A 16850-nucleotide genomic window follows, 5' to 3' on the forward strand; every position below is an offset into this window, starting at 1 on the left:
CGTATATATCATCCAGTTTTATACTTGACGTCAAATAAGGAGTTTTATTCTTATTCCTTCAGGACTGGAAATTTCCTACTTATTCCTAAATGCCTATAAAAATAATAAGGAAGTAGCCTATTGAAAGCTTTCTAAGAATTGATTAGATTCTGTTTAATATAAGTGGCTTTAAGGATATAAAAAGATGAAAGTTTTGGAATAAATGAATAAATAAAAATGATGTTCTTGCTGATTTAGTTCCTAGAGGTACTGTGGGAGAGGAAAAAAGCCACATTATTTCAACTTTTCTGCTATTATTCATGAAGTGGGCCTACATAAGACAGGAATTATTAAAGGAAGGGGCAAGATTAGATGTAAGGAAAAACATTTTAAGAAAAAGTAGAGATAAAAAATATTTTAAAAGAATGAAGGGTGGACAACTCAAAATGAACATATGGAGAAACCAGTATAAAGAATTGGAATAACATTATGACTGTTTTCTTCTTTTATTAAATATTCTCAAAATGACAACTTGTTTCATATCCTAGAAAATATAATAAACACATTAAGTGCTTCCCAGTCCCTTCCTAAAACTATAAATTTAATTGTTTTCAAGTATAAACATTTTAATCTGTTATTATAACAACATCTACTATAGCTATTGTTAGAAGTGAACATGTCTGCTACAGAAATTTTCTAAATTTATTCTATAAATTTGTTAGACTGAATTTTTAAAACTAAATAATTAGTTACTATAAGAACTTAGAAAAATTTCAATTAAAAAAAGAAGCATGTGAAGAGTAATAAAAAATAGATGGCATAAGTACATGAATATAAAACAAAGTGGTTTTTAGGGCAATCTGTGACTAAAATATAGAGAAATATATCTTAACAAAAGGACTAATCCAAATCTATGCAATGTTATAGAGAGAGTCTTTCACTGCACATTAATATATAGATACAATGAAATTTCATTCAAAACCTGACCAGGGTGTATATGTGTATATATGTGTATTTATGTGTCCATAAATTGTGAAGTTAATTTAAAATATATTTGAAAATCAATAACCACAGAGATGATTTTAAATAAGAACAAAGCTTGAGGGCTTCATGACCACATTTCAAGAATTATTATAATGCTATAGTAATTAAATCAGAGGGAAACTGATGAGTGAGTGGGACAGATTAGATAATCAAGAAAACCCTCAGATATAAGGTTTATGATTTATAGTAAAAGGGGTTCACTGAAACTTTGAGACACATTGCATTTTAGTGATTGCTTTGTATTTGTAGATTTTTGTAAAAAACTAAAACTTCACTCTATGTCACACCATACACATACAGAATCATATTTTGTATGGATACTAACAATCAACCTTCTAGAAGGTATTATAGAAAAATATTTTTATGACATTGGATAGGCAAAAACTGTTTAAACTTGATATATAAAGCATTAATCATAAAGGAAAGCCTGGTTCCTTATACTTTATCATAGATATCCCCAGGAGAATAAATGTAAGCTACGGTGTAAATGATAGTTTTAATACATTTATCTGACAAATTATTCACATGGATGACTTTTCATAAAATAAATAAAAAAGCAAACCAGTATATTTGACTGAGGCATTTAAAAATGCATAAAGAAAAGAGAACATTGTGCTAACATTTAATTCTTCCATCAAGTGTAGAAGAATTAAATGTTAGCACAATGAAACAGCATACAGAAAAGAAAAATAATATTACAAACAACAGCATGAGTAAGTTTTATGGATAAGTTATTGAGCAAAAGAAACAATATATAGAATAAGATCTGCCCTATTATTTCATTTATACAGCATTCAAAAGAAGAAAAGTAGACTATAGAGATGGAAGTCAAAATAATGTTAATTTCGTGGCGGTTTAATTGGAATGAAGTTGAAGAATCTTCTAGATGTATTATATTTCAATATGAGATGTAATCATGTAATCAAATTTATGTTTATTTTTAAAATATTTGTTTATTTAATAAATACTTACCCATATTTATAAAGTGTGAAGATTATATAGTCATATTCATATTCATTCTAATTTGTATTTTAAGCAATGTACAGTACACAAAATTTTAGAAAGTATTACATAGTATACAGAACCAAAAGGAATTTATGTTAATAAGAATAATTAATAAAATTATTTGGCTTATTTCCAAAACTAATAATGAAACATGCCACAAAAATTGAACCCACTAATGTACACATACATTTGAATACCATTCTTCCAAGTCTTGAAGACAATATTAATCGAGGTGATTGGGAGAACCAAAATTTATGATCAGGTTGAAAGCTCTTTTTCTCTAGATCACTGGTTTAAATGCTCCTAATATGCTAACAAAGAAAGTTCCTTAAATTTCAATGGCTGTTTGGTGTTTTATGTAGAATGGGATGATGGCCTCAATTGACACCATAAAAAGTCATGTCTCTTATTTAATTTACAAGAATAACTTTCCAGCCTATCTCCTTAGAGGCCAAAGATGAAATGGGCATCAAGGTAGTGAAACTCTCCTGCCCTTAAATTTCGCCTTCTCTACCTGACATATTATGTAAGGTAGCAAAATGGTGCTAGAATAGAAATCTAGCATTTAAATAATCAGTTACTTTATTCTACCTTTTTTTTCCAGGCAGAAGGGGATTTTTTTCTTTTCCTTAAACATGTTATATTTATTAAAAATAATGGTATTGAAAACCAAAAGTATGATTCCACATTATAATTACATAGAAATAATCAGCAGCTTTCAGAAGCATTAACTGTCAGTCAACTCTCCCTCTTCATGTCTCCATGTGAAGGAACTACCTCTGGCGTGACATCCAGGTTTTAGTACCACTGCATTTCTCCCAGGGAATTCGATTGAAGGGTATGGTTCAGCAACTTCTGTGCCTGTGCTCAAGCCCTTGTAGCCAGCAGAGAAGATATGGTTTTGTTCTGTCTCTGCAAATTGTTGTAAGTGTGGCATAACATCCTCTGCCTTTGTTAGGAAGGTTTTGGGGGAGAAATTGAATTAGCACAAATACATAAGCCCATTTCACTTCCTCTACACCATATCCTTCATACACCTTTGTAGATAGAAAAGATATTTTGATCTGTCTATCTGACACATGTATATCTTAATGTTTCTACTTGTTTAAGTGGACAAGGGATATATATGTGGAGGCCCTCAATGCAGATGATGCTGGAATTTTATGATTTGGGGACATAATTATTTTTATCTTTACATGAGGAGAAGTGTCAGTTTCCAGTTTTGAAGGTTTAGCCTTATTTATGCAATGAGAGACATTGAAGGGCCCAAAGCGTGAGCCTCCATTCTCTGCTTGAAATCACTAACATATTACAAGACATCCCAAAATTGTCCAAATCAGGGCACTTACTGTTCCTCCAGGATAGGAGTAATCACACCAAGAGTTACATTTCTCTCTTGGTTATGCTAACAATATTGTATACGGGATGCCCTGGGTTGGATGTTTCTCGCTCTAAAAGTTTATGTTGTTTTCCCTTGCATACCTTCTAGAAGAAATTAGCTTGACTAACATCAAGCATGTTACAGGTAAGAGGATCAAAATGAAAGAAATCTTCTCATAGATGGAAAATGGAATTATAAAATAAGCAATGTTCTAAGAGGTCATAGACTATTATTTGTCACTCCCCTCCAAAGTCAGTTTTACACAATTCTAGAAAAAGTGTCTGGGAGTTCCATTTTAAACTCAATTCTGAAATGGTTTACTCATAAAATCAAGCACCATTTCAAGAGTGTTTTTGTTGTGGAAACGATTACAAATTAGCCACTCTTCGTGTATTTTATAAAACTCTCAACTTCTGCTATTTAAATTACTTAGCTAATTAGGTCTCTAATGAACAGGTGTGTAAACACACTCATTTTTTAACGTTAAAAATAATTTCCAACACTCCTGGGTGCTGTTAAAAATATAGCTAATAAAAAAAATGCTTAAGCTTTGTGAGGGTGATGCAGTTAATCAGAGATCTCTAGAGAAAACTGCTGGAGAGAAACACTGAACTGCAAGCTGATGTGAAAATATTGTAATCTCAATGTGTCTGAATAGAGAATTTAATTCCTTAAAAGTAGGTAAGTGGTACTTGTATCATTACATTAGTCACATTAATCATCAAGTTTTCATACAGAGAAATATAGTTAAGCACAGCAGCTGGTTAAATCGTTAAGAATAATGACTTACATAACATTATGAGACTGTGAAATAAATTTTCTATTAAAACACATGATGAATTCTATGCATCAACATATCAACTTTGTTCCACAGAGGAAACTTGAGAAACAAAACATCATGTACAGCAACCCGACTTCTCTTTCGTTCTTACTGCACCACCATCCTTTTGAAGAAACACATCTGATCATTCTTGTCAGAACACAATTATTTATAACAGCCCAGCATATAGTCCTGTAACTTTAACGTGCAAGTACCACTTTGGAAAGAAATATATCTATATGGCTGGGCATCAGTAGTCTTATTTCAATAATGTCTGAGATGAAGTGAAAAGGTGTGCTGAGCCTTTGTCAAAACCTCTCCAAACATATAAGGGTATATAGACACAGACAATTTTGGAATCAATAGATAATTGTATATTTAAATTATGATAACCTACTATACCTCTACAGGACACCCATAACAACTTAAGATAAGAAATTTCATAGTTATTCTATAAGATTTTATAGTTTTTGATAGGTAGCCTATATATAGGACAATGGGACATAGTGAGTTAAGTGTCACCAAACTTAGAATTAGAACTTAGATTTTGAATAATTTTAATAGAACTAGAATATCAGATTATAATAAACAGGGGATGAGTCTGTCAGGTCAGATATCAAAAACTCAGGGGAGTTCAAGGAAGGCATGTGGCATCAAAAGTGCTCATTCCTGAAAACCCCAAAGGGAAAGTGGTTAAAAAAAAATTGAAAATATTTCCCCTTGTTCACAATGATTTTACCACTAGTTTCTCTTTAAACAGAAAAATCCTCCAAGTGGAATCTACTTCACTAGAAAATGGAGGGATAGCTCAGTTAACTGCCTAGTGTAACATGGAGTGTCACTCTCAGGTAGGTTCTATCCTCCAGAATTCAAAGATTGAGAACCATGGTCAAGTGGAGGGTAGAGTAATAAGATTTATTTAAAGCAGAAAGACTCTTATAACACAGGTGGGGTCCCAAGGGAGGGGAACCCACTGGCTGCTCTTTACCTGGATGTTCTAAAAGGCTTATCTAGTGTCCCAGCATAGGTGATCAGTTGGACTATGGTAATGAGGGATACTAACGTGGACCAATCAAGCTCTGAGTTCAATCAAGATCTGAGTTCAATAAGCCAATTAGAAGCGCGTGATTCCAATTTACATAATTAAGAGAATGAGTTCAACCTTGTGGATTTGCATGTCTACAGGAGAGAAGAAGCACTTTAGGTAAGGGTAGATTCAGTGGTAGGCCATTGCTAGGGGTAAGGATAATGGTTACTCAGGGAGATCTGTTGTGGTTGAAGCTGTAGGAATAGTAACAGGTGTTTAGAAGCCCTTGTGCTTGAAGTCCTCAGGAGAAGCATCCAACAGGTTGTTCTCCAGACCTGTTGTCTCCTTTTGGGTTAGCATGATGATCTCCTCCCCTCCTGTCCTTCTCTAAGACCCTTATCCTGTCTGCCTAGAGGAGATCTACCTTTGCTCCTCAATCCCTCACTAGCCCATTGTGCCTCCAAAGCTAAAGGATAGAAGCTGGGTCAAGGCAGGGGCAGAGGAAACCCTAAAGTGAGTATGTTCTGCATTTGGTAGAGCTGTAAATTTGCATGATGTTAGAGCTTAATTGTATTAATGTCCCAATGAGTCTCTTATCCTTCCAACACCTTGGAACCTCATATATTGTCTTCACCACTTACTTTATCAAATGGTCTATTGACAAACAATGCAAACAGAGGCTTGAAAAAGGACCTTTATGTTTCTGCTTATCCTCTGGCTTCTCTGGCTTCACTCCTTGTCCAGGATATTGGCCAATGAAAGACACATGATCTAGTCAACCACATTACCAGACAGTTCAGATGAGAGCCAGATTCATGAGTGAGCCTGGAGATCAGAATCAGCCAGTTAAGCCCAGCCTAAATCACCCTTCTTTAGATTTATGCATTGAAATAAAACTTATTGCTTTATGTCACTAAGACTCGGGTGCTTTGTTATTTAGCATACTTATGAAAGAGAGAGTTGATGATGTTTCCTACCATAAATTAGGAATTACCACCCACTGATAAGTATCCAAATAACCTGGAAAATGTTTTTTAGAAAGTGGTGAGATCCCTGTCGGACCTATTAACAAAGGTGCTGGAGGGAATGTGATATGGATAAGGGTTACTGTTCTCACAAAAGATTAAGACTTTGGATTTAAGCATATTCTGGAAAAGAATATTTCAAGAATGATTAAACATTTTTTTTCACTTTCTTCATCTTCCCATAAAGAGAAACAATTAAGCTTTATATTATGACTTAATTATCCTAAGGGCCATAATTTATTGTCCTAATCTGTGGATTCTAGTTATGTGGGCCATAGCCTAAAATATCAGAGGACTGTAATAGACTTAAAATACATTTTTGGAACAATGCCACCTGGCAACACATGAAATAGTTATTTCCATCTTCTTGATAAAGGTAAAAAAGGAGATATAGACTCATTTAATGTCAATATGGTCTTCAAGACTCTCAGAAACTCTTTTTCTGAAGAAACAAGCTAGTGAACAAAATCCCTAGTAATCTCTGCCCAAGCCAGAGGGGTATCATCTTTATCACCAATGTTCCTATTTCTCCATTGTAATAATGGAATTCCATATCAGTTTTTGTTGTTGTTTCATTTGTTGTTTTTCTCTCCCTGTTGTTTCATTTCCTTGGAGATCATCATATGGCTGACTCTTCATTATCTTGAACTCCTAGTTGCCTTCCTTGATCTTTCTATAAAGCAATTGTGTACAATGAATCAAAATACATTCTGCTGTCATATGTGCCTAATTAAAATAAATAAATCAATTTAAAAAAAGAAATTCTGACCTCACCCTACCAAAACAGTCAACTGCCACTTTGTATTTTATTTCCTTCACAGTTATTAGCATTGATGGGGTGATTATACTTGTGATATACCACATATGGTCAAATATATATAGATATTGAAATACTAGAAAAGCCTGCTTCATTATTACTAATTAACAAGTCTCATGTGTGCAAGTCTTAATTATCAGTTAGATTACCAGAAGCTGAAGTATTGAAGTTAAGTAGATTTTACAAAACTCATCAGTGGAACTCATGTTTCCCCTGCACTTGCATATTCTTAATTCTTCCTGTGCAATATTCTTAGTCTGATGGGGGGTAAAGTGTTTAAGGTATCAGGCAAGGTGGATTAGGAGTCAAAATGATGTAGATATGCCCAAATGCTCCAGATGTTCTTCTTGAAGGCTCTAGTTGTTATTAAAATACTCTTATTGAAATATTTAAACTATAGCTGGGCAGAGTGGTGCATAACCATAACCACAGGAAATTAGGAGGCGGAGGCTGGAGGATTACAAGTTAAAGGTCAGCCTGGGCATCTTAGCAAGGCCCTAAGAAATTTGGCAAGACCATGTTTCAAAATAAAAATGAAAAGGCCTGGGAATGTAGCTATGTGGTAAATCATGCCTGGGTTCGTACCTAGTACAAAAAAAAAAAAAAAAGAAAATATGTTGGAGTCAGAATGGAGTGATGGAGTGATGAACAGTGGCACTGTAGTGGCTGTCAGGACAGCTGAGCACTCATTTTGGCTCTAGTGTTGGTCAACCATAGTATTATTCAGAAATTAATTTAACTTCCATTTCCCTAACTGCATAGTTTATCTCAAACAAGTCTGCATCCTATTAATGCTTTCCCCAACACTTGGCCTTCTTGCACACTTTCTGGCAATTAATTTTGTGTTGGCTCTAATACCAGTACACACCTTTATTGAGGGCAGCAGCAGGAGGTAGTTGCTGCTGGGTTTTGGAGTCAGATAGACTTGTGTTTGAATTCCAGCTTTGCCCTTCCTGGCCAACGGGATCTTGGCCAATTTTCTTAACAATGCCAAACTAGTTCACTCAAAGGTAAAATGATGGTAGTAATGTCTTCCTCATAGAGTTCTGAGGATAAATGAGTTGACATGGAAAATGCCTCAAAACATTATATTCAGTCCTCAATGATTGCTATTTTTTTTTTACTTTGGTTCTATTTATTTATTTATTTATTTATTTTTAAAGAGAGAGTGAGAGAGGGAGAGAGAGAGAAGAGAGAGAGAATTTTAATATTTATTTATTTTTTTATTTTATCGGCGGACACAACATCTTTGTTTGTATGTGGTGCTGAGGATCGAACCCGGGCCGCACGCACGCCAGGCGAGCACGCTACCGCTTGAGCCACATCCCCAGCCCTTATTTATTTTTTTTATCTCTATAAATTTATCACTCTGTTTTCATCAGTATATTTCTTATATTTCTTATATTCATCCCTAATTACAAATTCATCCCTACTTACATTTCCCTAGTTTAGTTATATACTCCTCTGTGGGGATAAGGTCTTCAGTGATCAGGTGTCATGACTATTCCTATAACTCTGCTGATCACTTGTAAATAAGTATTGCTGTGGTAAACCTCTCATTTGAACTAGAATCGTAAAATTTAATGGACTTTAGTCATCACCTCATAACTGTCCAGCTCATTCCTTAAATCTATGACAGATAACATAAAACTCCACAAAGCTTGCTCCCATTCTTTTATTTACTATTTTAGCTTGATGCTGGCACCATCCTCCACAAAATAGAAACTTCAAAATCACCATTAACTTTCTCATGCTTCTCTTTCTCCCATATGCCATAAATTACCATTGACTCTTCTAGTTCCTTACTGTTACTTTATTCACTCACTTTCCTTCTATTTGAGCAATTTACTTCATCTTATTTACCAATGTTAATGGTTTCAAGTGTAAGTTATAAGGAATAAAAACCAAATCAGCTGAAAACCCAAGTAAAAAATAGGAAAAAATATTTTTAGAAAAAATTTATAAATTAACATGAAATTTTAAGCACTGGGTTTTGCTTCCTGCCGTTATAAATCTAGACGCATGAAATTAGCTTTTTCCCTTTTATACTTTGTTCTTTTTTGATTTACTTCATAGGTAGACCTTCCCAGTATAGTATCAAAACTGTTGGTAGCAACATAGAACCACAAGAAATATGTCAAAAGGGTCCCAAACATTAAGTGTTTTACTCAAAGTAGATTTAATAAGATTACCAAAAGAATTCTGATTGTCTGGCTTATTTCTCACTTTTGCCTATATTCTAGAGAATGAAAGATAAAACATGTTAGCAAAAAAGTCTGCTGTACCAGATTTGAAAGGAGGAGCCAAATAAGAGCCTCATTGCTTATATCCATCCAAATTATTAGGACTACAATCCTTTCTTCCTGTAGAGGAAGGAGTGAGTCCAGGAGTGTTATTCTATTAGAGGTCCTTCTACCTGAAAAGGAAGTCAAGCTATGGGACATCCAACTCCCCGCTCCCCACAACAACACCAAAAAGAAAAAGAATGAAACACACTAAATCTAATATATATTATGAAATTCCTCTTTTGAAAATTATTCAACAGCCTCTAAATTTCAGTGGAAGATAAAAACAGCCTTTTCAATGCATGGCATCCATTCAACCAACAACAATAATACCATGATCAGCAGCTCCAGTAATGGAAACCCACTCTCACTGTATTATGGTTTGGATATGGGGTTTTTCCCAAAAGCTCTTGTCTGAGACAATGCAGGAGAGTCCAAAGGTGAAATGATTGTTTAACTTAACCAGTGTATCAATCCACTTGAATGGATTAACTGAGTGGTAACCCAGGGCAGGTAGGGTGTGGCTAGAGGAGATGTATCAGTGGGAGTGTGCCTTTCAGGTTTATATTTGGTCCCTTGTGAGCACAGCTGTCTCTCTTTGTTTTCTGGTTTTCATTTCCTGAGCGGCTTTCCTCCATGACACCCTTCATCCCTGATGTTCTGCCTCATCTCAGGTCCAGAGCACTGGAGTCAGCCATCCATGGACTGACACCTCTGAAGTCATGAACCCCAAATAAACTTTTCCTCCACTAAAATTGTTCTTGTCAAATCTGTTGGTCACAGAGACAAAAGACGCTGACTAAATCACATTGTGAACCCAATCTCCAGTCCTGTAGCTGGGTATCCTTGATAAAATAATAGTTCTCAACTCCTGGAATATTAAGGGAACATGTAAAGCACATAAATTGCTGCTTACCACATAGGAAGAGCACAATAATGCATTGTATTTTACAAATGCTGTCTAATTTCCACTCAGCTCTAAAGTCTTGAGTTAGCTGAACTTTTCTTAATGCAATAAAAGATTATCTCTCATCTATGTGTTGCTGCTTATTGACATATTTATGGAAGTTGAATATCAAATATCATGTGTCAATTAAGAAATATTATCATAAAACTACTTGGAATTTTCAAAAGCTTATCTAATTGTTTTTATAATTACTTATTTCTGCCTCCCACACACTTTGTATTCTGAAACACACTGATGCCAAATACAATGTTAACATGACCTGAGGCAGGAACTGGGATGAAATAGTGAGATCTGAATTGGATCAACAAATGATATATATGAGCTGAAATACTGGCAATAAACTTCTAGAAGACAGAAACATTTTTATTAACTTGTCGCATGTGTATAGATGCTCAACCATGTTTTTTTTTTTTTTAATGAACATAATTAAAGGTCAAGTATAAACACAATAGACTTTTAAAAACTATAAAGTACAATGTGAAATTATCAACATAGTATATTTCCATATAGATGACAACTCTCAAAAATAGTTATTTGGAAAATTTATATCAGCATGAATGTTTAAAATTTAAGTGCACTGTTTTTCAAATTGAATAAAATATTATATATCTTATCTAAAATATTGATTCAGAATTTTCTTAAATGAATCATGCTAATTTTTGTGGAAAGTATTTTATTTTTATATAAAATCATTTTTGTATAAAATGATTTTATTCCTGTGACCATGACAAAAATTTCTTTCTTTTTATGAATGTACAAAAGTCATCATTTCATGAGTTTTAAAGTAACTAACATATTATTATGACATATTGTTTTAGATACAAAACTTATTTTTCTTATTTTCAATATCTAGTCTAAAAATATCATCCATTTTGCAACCTCCCAAAGTCAATATGCTAAATGTATTTTTTGATCTTTCATTTAAATTCTAGCCATAAAATCTTTTTATTAAACTTGCTATAACAGCAATTTTAGGTGTAAAATATTAATGCAACTGAAAATGAAACACATATTGTTTATTAATAAACCTACATGTGTAGGCAACATTTGCATAACATAATATAAAATCAAGAGCTATCTTTAATTGATATTCTTACTGAATAATAAAAAAATTCAATAGTCATAAAAGGCATATATGTATGGGGTTGATCGGCTATAAAAGATAAACCGAAACAGATATAAAGCATTAATATCATTCAATAATATCATGTTGAATTTTATTTAAAATATATATCAAATCTGTAGAGAGTGGCCAAAAATGAGTGAGTTTGTCTTTATATATATATGTGTGGTGTGTATGTGTCATAGTCACCATGGCCAATCATTTTCTTTACTTTCCTTTTTTTTTCTATTTTGCTCTATTTTTGAAATTTTACTCTTGATTTCTGCCAAATCTTGAGATTTGTGAAATGTTGGTGAACTAATTTGGAAATTCTGAAAAAAAATGACCAAAGAGAAGAAACTAGAATATAGCTTTGAGAACAGAGTGATTTTCAGTTCACCTCCTTGGTAATAAACTGTAGTATTTGAGATCCAGATCAGATGAGGATGTGAAATGCACAGTGGCTGCTTCATTTAAGTGAATAATCTACCTGCTTATGCTTCCAGAATAGCTGGACCAAGTTTTATTCATAGGTGATAACATTAAAACACAGTAGTTAACAACTTTGAGTTTTTACTATGTATCAAAAGCTGGTAGCTGCGTGGATTGGTGATTTCCTTTAATCCCAGTAACTTGGAAGACTGAGGTAAGAGCATCACAAATTCCAGCTACCCTCAGCAACTTAGGGACACATGGCTCAAAAGAGAATATGAAGAAGACTGGGGATGTAACTCAGTAGCAGAACATCCCTGGGTTCAATACTCAGTTCTGGAAAATAAATAAACAATAAAAACAGAGTATCTGTTAATCGCTTAATCACCACAACAAATTATTATAACCTTAATTTTTCTCCAAAATTTACTTATTAAAGCCTTCATTCCTAGTGTGATTATATTAGAAGATAGGACTTAAAGGTAATTAAAGTCAAATGAAGCCTGAAGGTTGGGCTCTAATCTGATTTTATTTGCTTTACAACCTGTCTAATATAGATAGATATGTACAGTGGCATATTTTTAATTTCTTTGCCAACTTTAATATATAAAAGTTTATTTTTCTCACATAATTTTTGGTCATTATATAAAAATCAGATAAATCAGAAAGTAACTTGGCTTTCTTTAAATATAGTAAGCATTAGTCATCTGTTAAATTCTGTAAAAACACATCAGTGAGACTTATTATGAACCAACTAGTTAATGTTGGTAATGCAGATTACAATTAGAAGGTCAAAAAGCTCTTAATATATTATCAAATATTTTTCATTAAAAATATTTGAGCTTCAGTGGGTATTAATTTATTCCACTGACATTCTTCATTTGCTCATGTTAAGAAAGAGTTATATATTTCAGAAGATACATATTTTGTAAGATGTGGAAATATCAGCCTTCGAGAAAACTTTAGCAAATGAAAGTGTCTTACAGTAACTACAATTTATTTCCCCAATTCAACATTAATGAAATAGAGTAGTTTATCAATGAGGCCATTTACAAATAATGCAAAATAATTAAGTGGTTTTCAAATGTTTCTTATTTGCAGTGATCATTTTTAATAAAAACGCAAAAAAAGTAAATTCAGATATGCCTAGGAATATGTAATAAATACTCCATTGTTTTTCTACCAAATGCCTGTAGATATATTCAACTGACAAACTTTCAATTATTGATGACATATATTACTTTCTACACTTGTGCCTTCACTGAAACAAATATTTGGAAACTCCCTTAAGGTCTTTTGATGCTAAAGGTATCATTTCTTCACAGTAGATATTTATAAAACTTATTCCTTAAGATCATGCAATTCAAACTATGTCTCATGTTTGTCATCAGTAACTTCTTTGAGTGCTCTCATTTCCTAAAATTGGATAAAGATAAACCACTGTCTTCATCCCTACTTCCATTTTCCAGGAACTGAATATTAAATAATAGAAAAATTTTAAATGATGGGTACAAAATAAATACTGAAATTATAAAAGATTTTTAAACTGCCATAATATTGTCAAATTCGAGACTCTCATTCTTATTGCTACCTTGCTTTAAATAAAGAGGAACTTCAGCACCTACTTTCTTTCTTTTCTCATTTTTAAGAACATGCATATATGTTTACTCTTCTGTATTATCAATCGATAGGGCAAGAATCACTTTTTAATTTTTCTGGGAAGCTATTATTGAAACATAACAGGGTTCTTTTTTTTTACATTTTACCAAGTGTTTTCAGGGATCAAAATCAGTTTTGAGAAGCTTGGGGGAGGCCCGAGGAAAGGACAAGTGTCAAATCTGCAGCCTACTTTGTCCATATGTCGGATTCAGACACCTCTGTATGTCTTGTAGCGTGCTTCAGAAGGCTCTTGTAATAAACCCCTGAGGAGCATCTGGGAGAGAGCTCATCATAAAGGAAGAGTTGGGCAGTCAAGCTTGGCTTAGTAAAAAAGCTTTCATTATCAGCTAACAGAAGCAATTCTGAGTACAGCATGATGTTCATCACTCATATTTGTCTTTGAGCCTAACCACCCATGAACTTCTGTCTGAGTCCTATTAGAGAAAGAGAGGCACAAGGGAAAAAATGGAATGGGCTATTTTTCAATTAACACTTTGTATGACACTGTGACATCGGCTCCTTTGATACATGTCGTAAATGGCAGAATAAAAGTTTGTCCCTGCTTATGTCAATAATGCAATGTAGATATGATGCTGAAAATGCTCAGAACACCATTACTTCAGACCACCTCAGAGACTCTGGCAGTCATATCCAAAGGGACACAGTATTATCTAGAATCAGTGGTTTACCCATGTGAACCACAAGCAACCTACAAATTGTTACTAAAAAAGAGGAGAGTAATGGTGGTGCACCTGCATGCAACAGCCAACGGAACATGCTTTGAATAGGAAGGTAGCACATTTTCTCATTAAGGAAATGCTTTATGAAGGCTACTTTTATGTGTCAACTTACTGACTGCTAGTGCCCAGATATTGGTCAGACATTACTCTGGCTATTTTTGCAACACATTAGCATTTAAGACAGTAGACTTTGAACAAAGTAGATTATCCTCCATAATGTGAATATATTTCATTAAATTAGTTGAAAATTGAATAAAACAAAGCCTGAATTCCCTGAGTAAGAATGAATTCTGCCAGAAGACTGAATTCAAATATTTCCACTGCAACTCTTCACTGTGTCTTCCCTCTGCTTTTATCTTACAAATTCTAGTGGCTTTAATGTGTTTATAACTCTTCTGCAGATTTTCAGCTTATCTAGCTTCCACAGTCACATGACTCAATTCCTTAAAATAAATCTCACACTATGTGAATATGTGAACAGATGTAGCCAAAGACATAGATATAGAAACACAGATATATACACATCTGATTTTTTTTAAGGATATTGACTAAGTCACTTTGCTGGATATGGCAGGGAGAATAATGGCCCACCAAGATGCCCTCCTTCCAGAATCTGTGAACATAGCAAAAGAGACATTGCAGAGGTGAGTAAGTATTCTATATTTCCAAGATAGGACCAATAGAATCATGGGATTCTAATAAATAAAAGAGGGAGTCAGAAGAATTATAGTCGGAGAATGACACCTGATGACTGGCTGTTGGGGATGGAGCAATGCATTTGATAATGGTAAGCCAGGAGCCAATGAATGTGGGTAACCCCAAGAAGCTGGAAAGGCTAGGAAATGAATTCCTGCCTGGAGCCTGTATAAGGGGTACAGCATTGCTGAATCTTGACTTTTAACACCATGGAATTAATTTTACTTTTGATCTCTTGAAGGTTAGCTAATACATTTTTGTTGTTTCAAACCACCAAGTTTGTGGGAGTTTCCTTAGTAATGGAAACTTCAGGGAGTAGAAATGGGGGAATAGCAGATTAGGACAGTTTCCTGCAAAAAGAAAAGGGAGGGCAGTAGCAGGAGCACTGAGTCTGTGTTGTCAGTGGTATTGTTTCTGGAGCAGAGGCAGTTCTCACTACAGCTCCAGGATGAGTCCAGTTTGTGTTCTTCCACAGAGATCTCTCTCATCTTGCTTGGCTGCTGGAAATCAAGATGAAACAACTGAGTCAGCAATGGAGAGAGAACAGAAACAGTTCTGTAAATTCTTTATTGGAGACTTATTACATTTTGAAACCACAGAAGAAAGTTTAAGAAACTACTACCAGCAATGGGGAAAACTAAAAACATAACCAGACTATGTGGTTGTGAGGGATCCTGCAAGCTAAAGAACAAGAGGATTTGGTATTGTGACTTTCTCATCTGTGGCTGAGGTTGATGCTGCCATGGCTGGAAGACCTCACTCAATTGATGGAAGAGTGGTTCAACCAAAGGAGCTGTAGAAAGAGAGGAGTCTGAAAATCAGGGACTCCTTTGACAATGAAGAAGCTGTTAGCAGAATTAAAGAAGACATAGAGGAACTTCACCTTAGACATTACTTTGAAGAATATAGAAAAATCGATATCATTGAGATAATTCTTGATAGACAGTCTGGTAAGAAAAGAAGCTTTGACTTTGTTACTTTTAATGACCTTAATCCTGGGGACAAAATTGTATTGCAAAAATACCACACCATTAATGGTCATAAAGCAAAAGTAAGAAAGGATTTGTCTAGACAAGAAATGCAAGAAGTCCAAATTTCCAGGAGTGGAAGAGGAGGCAACTTTAGCTTGGGAGATTACCATGTGGCACGTGGTGGTGGAAATTTTGGACCAAGACCACAAAATAACTTTAGAGGAGGATCTGATAAATATCAAAGTGGAATTGGATTTGGGGGTGGCTATAATGGGTATGGAAGAGGACCTAGAGGTGGCAATTTTAAAGCTCTGGTTATGGAGGAAAATAAATATATGGTGGTTGAGAATTCAGATATGGCAACTAGGGTGGGGGCTACAAATGTGTTTTTGACAACTATAAAGGAGGAAATTATGGAAGTGGAAATTATAATGATTTTGGAAATTATAATCAGCAACCTTCTAACTATGGTGCAATGAAGAGTGGAAACTTTGGTGGTAGCAGGAACATGGGGGGACCATATAGTGGAGGGAGTTATGGTTCAGAAGTCACTAAAGGAAGTCTGGGTTATGATGGGAGGAGCCTATACTGAGCTTCACCCTATTTGCCTTGTGCTTTGCAGTATAAATAGGAGAGAAGAATGCTCAGAGGTAACAGAACAGGCTTCAGGTTATGAGGTTATGGAAATAAAAATGTTAAGGAAACTCTTATCTCAGTCATGCATAAATATGCAGTGATATGGTGGAAGACACCAGAGCAGATGCAGAGAGCCATTTTGTGAATGGATTGGATAATAACATTACCTCACTGAGGAAGAAGGATTGTTTTAAAAAAATGCCTTTGAAAGAGTTTCTTAGCTTTTTTTAAGCATTTTTAAAATTTATATATGACAGGAGAATG

General features: G+C 34.3%; 1 pseudogene across 1 annotated transcript; it reads left to right on the forward strand.

Moving 5' to 3' along the window:
• The first annotated feature begins 15511 nt into the window (after nucleotides 1-15511).
• On the forward strand, nucleotides 15512-16542 carry LOC308645599 (heterogeneous nuclear ribonucleoproteins A2/B1-like; annotated as a pseudogene). The gene has a single exon. The product of its transcript is annotated as a heterogeneous nuclear ribonucleoproteins A2/B1-like (transcript).
• The last annotated feature ends 308 nt before the right edge of the window (nucleotides 16543-16850 follow it).

The sequence above is a fragment of the Spermophilus citellus genome, assembly GCF_964194105.1.
Source record: "Spermophilus citellus genome assembly, chromosome: 1".
Lineage (NCBI taxonomy): Eukaryota > Metazoa > Chordata > Mammalia > Rodentia > Sciuridae > Spermophilus > Spermophilus citellus.